This window comes from Nomascus leucogenys, chromosome 10, assembly GCF_006542625.1.
Source record: "Nomascus leucogenys isolate Asia chromosome 10, Asia_NLE_v1, whole genome shotgun sequence".
NCBI lineage: Eukaryota > Metazoa > Chordata > Mammalia > Primates > Hylobatidae > Nomascus > Nomascus leucogenys.
Window position 1 is genome coordinate 85541691 of NC_044390.1, and position 8963 is coordinate 85550653.

At 46.6% G+C, this 8963-nt stretch overlaps 1 protein-coding gene across 2 annotated transcripts in view; it reads right to left on the reverse strand.

The window, feature by feature from the left end:
* Window positions 1-8643, reverse strand: part of TAOK3 (TAO kinase 3) — a 223683-nt gene extending 215040 nt beyond the window's left edge. Inside the window, exon 1 of one of the 2 annotated variants that reach the window (XM_003274452.2) lies at window positions 8340-8643. The gene's annotated coding sequence lies outside the window, so the exon portion shown is untranslated. The remainder of the gene's footprint in view (window positions 1-8339) is intronic. The other variant, XM_030821486.1, reaches the window with a different exon arrangement.
* Between the last annotated feature and the right edge of the window lie 320 nt (window positions 8644-8963).

Sequence of the window (8963 nt, forward strand, 5' to 3'; positions counted from 1 at the left end):
TGGCTCATGCCTGTAATCCCAACACTTTGAGAGGCCAAGGCAGGAGGATTGCTTTAGCCCAGGAGTTTCAGACCAGCCTGGCCAACATGGTGAAATCCCCCTACTAAAAATACAAAAATTAGCCGGGTGTGGTGGCGGGTGCCTGTAATCGCAGGTACTCCAGACGCTGAGGCAGGAGAATTGCTTGAATCTGGGAGGCGGATGTTGCAGTGAGCCAAGATCGCACCACTGCACTCCAGCCTGGGTGACAGAGCAAGACTCTATTTCAAAAACATAATAAACAACTACCATTAAGCATTTCCTATGTGTCACTGTGCTTGGCACTTTAAAAAAATCACTTCACTTATTCCTTTCACACATCCCAAGAGGTACAGATTCTTATTTTACGTTGAGAGAATTGAGAGCTTTAATCAAGACTTTAGTAACTGCCCAGGGTCAGGCAGCAGACATAGTAATGGAGCCAAAATAGGTGCCTAGATCTCTCCCAGTCTAAGGCCCTCTCTCCTTCCACTGTATCTTGCTGTTTTTTATGTAGCAGATGAATAATGCTAACATTTATTCTTACATTCTGAAGAAATCACTATCTCTCTCTTTTTATTTTTTATTTTTAGACAGGGTCTTGCTCTATCAGCCGGGCTGGAATGCAGTGGTGTGATCATTACTCATGCAACCTCCATCTCCCAGGTTCAAGTGATCCTCCCACCTTAGCCTCCTGAGGAGCTGGGATTAGAGGCGTGCAAAACCACGCCCAGCTAATTTTTGTATTTTTTGTAAAAACGGGCTGGGGCAGGGGCGGTGGCAGTGTTTCACTGTGTTGCCCAACCTGGTCTTGAACTCCTGGGCTCAAGCAATCCTCCCTCCTCCCGCATTGGCCTCCCAAAGTGCTGGGATTACAGGTGTGCCCATTGTCTCTTTAATACCTTTTAGATATATGTATTTTAAAAAGCACTCAATGAGGATAAGAAACAAAGTGTGGACATAAATATAATCTACTAGTTTGCTGATCATTCATTAATTCACTCAATTCCCATTTACTGAGCATCTTCATACTCTGTGCTTCGTACTATACTTACCATGGGGGATGCAAAGATGAATAAAACCCATCTCTGTCCTTACAAGCTAGTAAATAACACGTGTAAACAGGAAACTGCTATAAAACAACAGAAGAGAATTTTGCCAAGAGATGATGGAGGCATATTACTATAATTTTAAATCTCTGCTATTAAATCTTGACCTAGGTCATTTAAAAACTGTATGTATACGGTTTTGAAAGTATTTGTGTATTTACACATACACACCCTGAAACTAAAACTAATGTTCAGAACAGAATAGAAAATTGGCCATGGGCTCGGCACAGTGGCTCACAGCTGTAATCCCAGCACTTTGGGAGGCTGAAGCAGGTGATCACCTGAGGTCAGGGGTTCGAGACCAGCCTAGACAACATGGCAAAACCCCATCTCTACTAAAAATACAAAAATTAGCTGGGCGTGGTGGTTGGCGCCTGTAATCCCAGCTACTCTGGAGGCTGAGGCAGGAGAATCGCTTGAACCCAGGAGGTGGAGGTTACCGTTAGCCAAGATGGCACCACTGCACTCCAGCCTGGGCAAAAGAGTGAGACTCAATCTCAAAAAATAAATAAATAAATAAATAATAAAAAATAAAGAAAATTGGCTATGAACTATGATTCTGTTTAGTGTGTCTACTGCCAAGACTAATTAAGTTATTAATGTATTTAAGAAAGCATTCTGTCTTGATTAGTGCCATCTATTGTAATGGGTAAATAAAACATATTCGAATTGCCATAGCCTTGATTGCCATGGACATAACCCAATATCATTAGAAAGTGAAACACATAAAATTAAATACATATTGCATAGAGTCCCTGTTTGAGTGGAAATAAAAGGTTCTCTTATTGACACTCAAAAATAGTGGAAGAGGCTGGGCGCGGTGGCTCACGCTTGTAATCCCAGCACTTTGGGAGGCCGAGGCGGGCAGATCACGAGGTCAGGAGATCGAGACCACGGTGAAACCCCGTCTCTACTAAAAATACAAAAAATCAGCCGGGCGTGGTGGCGGGCACCTGTAGTCCCAGCTACTTGGAGAGGCTGAGGCAGGAGAATGGCGTGAACCCGGGAGGCGGAGCTTGCAGTGAGCCGAGATTGCGCCACTGCACTCCAGCCTGGGTGACAGAGTGAGACTCCATCTCGAAAAAAAAAAAAAAAAACAAATAGTGGAAGAAAGTAAAATTGATCCCTTCAATGAGTACTTTCATAACTAACTACAATATTAATATAAAGTATACAATGTGAGGTTGATTTCACTGAGGCCAGAGGTGAAGTGAAAGGGCCCAGAACACTAGATTCCAGCGTGTAAATTCCTATCGTTAGGAGTTAAAGTCATGTGGACCACACCTCTTTGTTTAATGGAACTAGGTTTTTCTAGGTATAAAATGTTTACTCCAGGCCAGGCACGGTGGCTCACACTTGCAGTCCCAGCACTCTGGGAGGCTGAGGTGGGCAGATCACTTGAGACCAGCAGTTCGAGACTAGCCTCACCAACATGGTGAAATCCCGTCTCTACTAAAATTACCAAAATTAGCTGGGCGAGGTGGTGGGTGCCTGTAATCCCAGCTATCAGAGAGGTGGAGGTTGCAGTAAGCCGAGATGGTGCCACTGAAGTCTAGCCTGGGCGACAGAGTGAGGCTGTCTCAGAAACAACCAAAAAAAAAAAAAAAGTTTATTCCAGGCCATCTTCCTTTCCTCACACACTCTAGGGATTAAAAATGTTTATTTGTGAGACAGCTGACAAATGGTTAGGAGACTAATCTCTGATAACAAATAAAGAAATTGGCCCCTAAGTCATTCTGTTGCCAGGGAATTAGCCCTTTAACTTGCAAAGTAGAAATAACTTAGAAAGATTTTAAATATAATTCAATATCCCTAACAAATCTCAAGTCAGACAGGAAAAAAATATATTAAGTTGATTTATAAAGCAGGTAACTTTAATAACGTATGTCTGGAACAAAATTTATCAATTTAATTGTATCAGTTATTATATAAATTTGAAATAGTTTTTTTTTTTTTTAATTTGGTGCTTGTAGCTTGGAAATGAGGGAGATCACATAAATTCAACATAACTAATCTATAATTATAGGTGTATAGATAAATATCACTTATGCTTCTTTTACTTAGCTAAGCCTAAGAAACAGTAAAAAAAACTTTTAATATAGCTTACAAATAATAAAGCAACCAATTAAATGCGTGATAAAGCTAAATTGTCACAAATTAAATTCCCTATGCTGATATGCAATCTTATAATATCCCACAACTTAAAAATATGAATTGAAAAACTATCCATTACTGAAAAGTCATCTTTTTTCGGAGAGTCACAAAATCCTCCCTCCCTCTCTCCCTTTTGTTTTTTTTTTTTTTGGCGGGGGGTGGGGGGAGCGAGGGAAGAAATGAAAACTAGGGAAAAAATTATTTTAAAAAAAGGGGCACTTAATTAAGACTATTTTTAAAAAAAGTACCAACAGTTTTCATCTATTCCCCTATGCTACTAATATCAACAAATATGAATACTGGCAGGCAATGAAAATGTTTATTCAGGTTGGCTTAAACATTACACCAAATTAGATATCAAGGTAGTCTCTAAGATTACAATAGTTTGCCTGTATATGACTCCAGTAGTATAGAAAGTGTAGAATGTGTTATTGTATATACTGGGAAGTATTTGCATCCTGCTAAACAAAGACTGAAAACAGTTTGAGAACCAAAAAGACCTTGCAATGTGTGGTTGCTGTAAGCCTTCACATGGAACTGTAAGGCTCCATCTTAACGTCTTTTGGTTATTATTATTATTTTTTGAGATGGAGTCTCGCTCTGTCGCCCAGGCTGGAGTGCGACGGCGCTATTTCTGCTCACCGCAAGCTCCGCCTCCCGGATTCAAGCGATTCTCCTGTCTCAGCCTCCTGGGTAGCTGGAATTACAGGCGCCTGCCACCAAGCCCAGCTAATGTTTGTATTTTTAGTAGAGACGGGTTTTCACCACGTTGGTTAGGCTGGTCTTGAATTCCTGACTTCAGGTGATTCACCTGCCTTGGCCTTCCAAAGTGCTGGGATTACAGGCGTGAGCCACTGCGCCCGGCCTGGTTATTTTTTTAATAGAAAATAGGCTGGGCGCAGTGGCTCATTCCTGTAATCCCAGCACTTTGAGAAGCTGAGGTGGGTGGGTCATTTGAAGTCAGGAGTTCTAGATCAGCCTGGCCACCATGGTGAAAACCCGCTTCTAATAAAAATACAAAAATTAGCCGGGTGTGGTGGCGCGCCTGTAATCCCAGCTACCCGGGAGGCTGAGGCAGGAGAATCGCTTGAACCAGGGAGGCGGAGGTTGCAGTGAGCCGAAATCGTGCCCCTGCACTCCAGCCTGGGCGACAGAGCGAGACTCTGTCTCAAACAAAAAAAATTAAAATAAAAGTAAAATAAAAAATAAAAAGAAAATAAAAAGTTTAAATGAACAAAGGGGCTGAGCATAGTGGGTTTATGCCTGTAATCCCAGCACTTTGGCAGGTGGAGGCGGATGGATCACTTGAGCTCAGGAGATTGAGACCAGCCTGGGCAATGTTGTGAAACCCCATCTCTACTAAAAAAACAAAAAAAAGAAGAAGCAGAAGAAAGAAGGAGAAGAAGGAGAAGAAGGAGAAGAAGGAGAAGAAGAAGAAGAAGAAAAAGCCAGGCGTGATGGTATTTGCCTGTGGTCCCAGCTACTCAGGAGGCTGAGGCAAGAGGATCGCTTGATCTTGGAAGGCAGAGGCTGTAGTGAGAGAATATCCCACCACTGCACTCCAACCTGGGTGACAGAGCTACACCCTGTCTCAAATAAATTAAATAAATAAATAAGCAAGTCAAGGTATAATGATTTCATATATTTATAGCTTCTCGTAGTATAGTTTTAGTTTTTTGAAATAAATGAAAAAAATTTTCACAGAATCCCTACTCTCCTAACCCCCCAGGGAATGAAGTTATTATAGGCCTTTACTATCACTAAAAATTCTACTGCAAAGAATCTCTCTTTAACGTCTCTGGATCAATACCATAACATAATGTGGTTGAAATGGCTGCTTTAGTAATCACTTAGGGGAGTATCAGAGCACTTTCTATTCTTACGAGGAAATAAATTTAAGGTTTTGTCTTAAGAAACGACCATTTGTACCAGTCAGAAATGAGCTAACAAATATGGTGAAAGCGTATCTGCTGAAATATTTCTATTACTTTGTAGAATTATTGGTATTGAGATTCTCAATCCTTCCACAGACCATTTCATGCATTATATGCATTGCAAAATGAATATATGCCTGTTCTAAATACCCTTTTGAGTTAACTGACCTTATTTTTACTTGAATTCGACCTAGCATTCTGGAAAAATAAATTTAATGTAAAAAAATTACACTCAATACATCTTAAATATAGTGTCTCATATTTTAAATCTGTATTTGCTGTTGTTGTTCCTCTCATCTGTATAATTTCTATGTCTCAGGAGAGGACTTCTAGTTAGTGGAATTTTCTTTTTTTCTTTTTGAGACAGTCTTGCTCTGTCGCCAGGCTGGAGTGCAGTGGCGCGATCTTGGCTCACTGCAACCTCTGACTCCTGGGTTCAAGCGATTCCTCTGCCTCAGCCTCCTGAGTAGCTGGGACTACAGGCACACACCACCACGGCCATCTAATTTTTTGTATTTTAGTAGAGACGGGGTTTCATCATGTTGGCCAGGATGGTCTCCATCTCCTGACCTTGTGATCTGCCTGCCTCAGCATCCCAAAGTGCTGGGATTACAGGTGTGAGCCACTGCGCCCGGCCATGTTAGTGGAATTTTCATAACCACATCAAGCTCCACACTCTCTGAAGCCATATAAGAACTGCTCTGTATCAGGTAATGTCAAATAAAATCCCTAAACAGTGCTTCTCCTCTACTTATTATTACCCTGATAAAAATAACTTCAGTAATTTTTGTCTTGGATTTACATAGCAGTTATACGTAAGGCATCTACATTATATCTTTAGGAAATAATACAACATTCCTTTATTCCTCTTAGTTGAAACTGCCTATATTAAACACTGGCAAAAGATTTCTAATAAAACACATTCTAAACCTGAAACAAAGGCGATATCTAAATAACCGACATTACATAGTAATTACATTCCTCACTATTTTCCTAAAACCATCATTTTCGACGTCTGCTTCTATAAAAAAAGAAACCAGTCCAAGAGAAGAGGTGAGGAGACAAAACCTATAAACATTGAGAAGGAGGTTTTAAAAATTCAAATACAAAACTGCTGGGTACAACCATAACAAAGCATGTGCATTCGAGTTTGAAAAGTAGGTAGGGCAGTATTAACATATCCTAAGTACTGTGAACGACTAGCCTGATGATTAGTTTAATTTTCACATCCGTCAGAGTAGGAGGCTGTCCCCCAGCTCTCACCCCCTATTGCTTCCCACTATTTGTTTCAACCTTTTAATAGACACACTTGCCTCCCACCAGGACACACAGTGTCTGGTTTAAATAGGTTTATCTCTCTCCTTAGCTTGTCCTGGAATTACGCCTAAAGCTCAATCCTGGCAGCTTTTAGGATAAGAAATCTAATTGGAAAGAGCTCTTAGTTACGCGACTCCAAAACCTCTGTTGAAAATTTAGTGTGACCTTCCAACTATCTCCAACAGATCAAAGTTAAAACAGTCCAGATTCCAAACCTAGTATAGTTCCTTTAAGTCTGCATTGTAAACATTGATACTGATATGCTGCCAAATCTGAAAAAGTTTCTTAGCTCCTTGAGCTAAAATGAAAAACCAGTAGTCCAGGAAAACACAAGGGTCTATCAAAGAAATATTCTTATTAATCTAAAACACGGGTCTCCAAAAGGATCCCTGTCCCTTTCAACTTCTTGCGGAGGGGGAAGTGGGGGAGGTTTGAAGAAGCCCCTTCCAACTTTTCACCTGACCTTTTCATTAAGATCAGGAAGCCCCTCGCTTTCAAGACATCCACGTCAAACTCTAAGGAACGAATGCGAAGCCAGCGGGCCAGTGAGAAGAGGTCAGGCCGCGCAGGTCTCTTGATCATTCTAAGATCTTTGTCCTGCGGCCAGCCCCATCAGCCCCACCAGCACCTCCAGCTCCTTCAGCCCGTGCGTTCCACTTCGGAGATGTTTCATTACATAATCGGCTCCAGAGTCCCCCCGGAGTCCTGGGGACTCACTCCACTCTCAGGGTGGTCGCTGATGCCAGACCCTGGGAGCACCTCCCCGCTCCACTCGTCTGCGCTGCCGCCGGTTCCTATTTGCCCGACGCCGCGACCGCGACCCAGGCTCCCGGCCGCAGTCGTTCTTGGGGGTCTCCCGCAACTCAGCGGACGCGACCCCTCGCCCGCTCCCTCGCTGCTCACGCCGGGCCCTCGCTATGTGACTGGGGGCCCGACCCGCACCCCTGGAACACCGCTCCTCCCTCGGGGTCCGCGCCTGCAACCGACGCTCAAAGCCCCTCTCGGAGTCCCACGCTCGCATGCGCTGTCCCGAGCCCTCTGGGGGTCCCCTCCTCTCACCCCGCTGTCCTGGCCCCTCTCGGGGTCACCCTGCTCCCACCCGCTGTCCCGGCCTCTCTCTAGGTGTCCTGCTCTCAGCTCCGCTGTCTCAGCCCAGCCCCTTTCCGGGACCCCTCCTCTTCTCCCGCTGTCCTGGCCCTTCCTGGTGTCTTCCCACACTCTGTTCTAAGCCCTCTGGGGGTCCCCTGTCTTCACATCCCCTGACTGGTCCCCTCTCTTTACTCTGTCCCAGCTCCTCTCTGGGTCCCCTCCCCTCACCTTGGGGTCTCCTCTCCCCAGGTGCTGTCCCAGCCCCTCTCGGGGTCCCCATCTCTCAGACTCTCAGTGCCGGCCCCTCTCGGGGACCCTTCCCCTCTCCCCGCTGTCCCGGACCTTTTCCGGGACCTGGTCCCTCAGGGAACCCCTCCCCTCATTCCCCCTATCCTAGTGCCTCATGAGGCACCCACCCCTCACCCCACTACCCCAGCCCCTCTCCGGGTCCCTTCCTCTCACGCGCACTGTCCCGGCCCCTCTTGGAGACCCCTCCCCTCAGAGTTTCAGTCTTGGACCCTCTCGGAGTCCTCTCCACTCAGAGCCACTGCCTCGGTCCCTCTCGGAGTCCCTTCTCCTCACCCGCGGTCCCGGTCCCTCCCGGGGTCTCCTCTCCACAGTCTGCACTGTCGAGCCCGCTCCCGCAACTCCCCTCACTCCGCCTGGGGTCCCGCCGCCTCGGCTCCCACTGTCACGCCCCGCGCCCCGGTGCTCTCACCTCAGACCTGCTGTCACCACCCCCGGGCCCGGCGCCGCCGCCGCCGCTTCCTCTCCCACACTTGTTCCTGAGTCGCTCTCCTGTGGCTTGTTCCCCGGCGGATCCTTGGGTCCGGTCGCTGAGTGCCAGGTCCGGCTTTGCGCAGCCTCTGCTCGCGGTCTCCGCGTTGCGTCCCACTCTCCACGCAGGACCCCGCCGCCCGGCGCCACACGGACCCTCCCGCGGCCGCCGCCGCCGCCGCTGCTGCTGTCCGAGGTGCGGCTCCTGCCAGGGGTGGCCAATCGCACCCGACTGCGCCGAGCACGCCCCGCCCCACCGTCTCAGTCTGCCCGCCCCCTGCCCCGGACCACGCCCCTAGCTCGGCTCCAATAGGCTCTCTACTGACCTTCCCTGATCGCGGGTCACAAGGCCGGGGCCGTACATAGGTATTTGATTGATGGAGCCTGGGAAGCCGAGCGGTCGATGGAGCCCGAGGATTGGCGGAGTTGACGGTGGGCGGGACAGGGCAGGGCGGGGTCTCCTCAGACGCGGAAGACCTTGCAACTTTAGTAACCTACGGGTCCGCCTGGGGTGCGGTCAGTCTTGTTTGTGCCGCTCTCCGGTCAAAGTTCATGGCACTTCTCC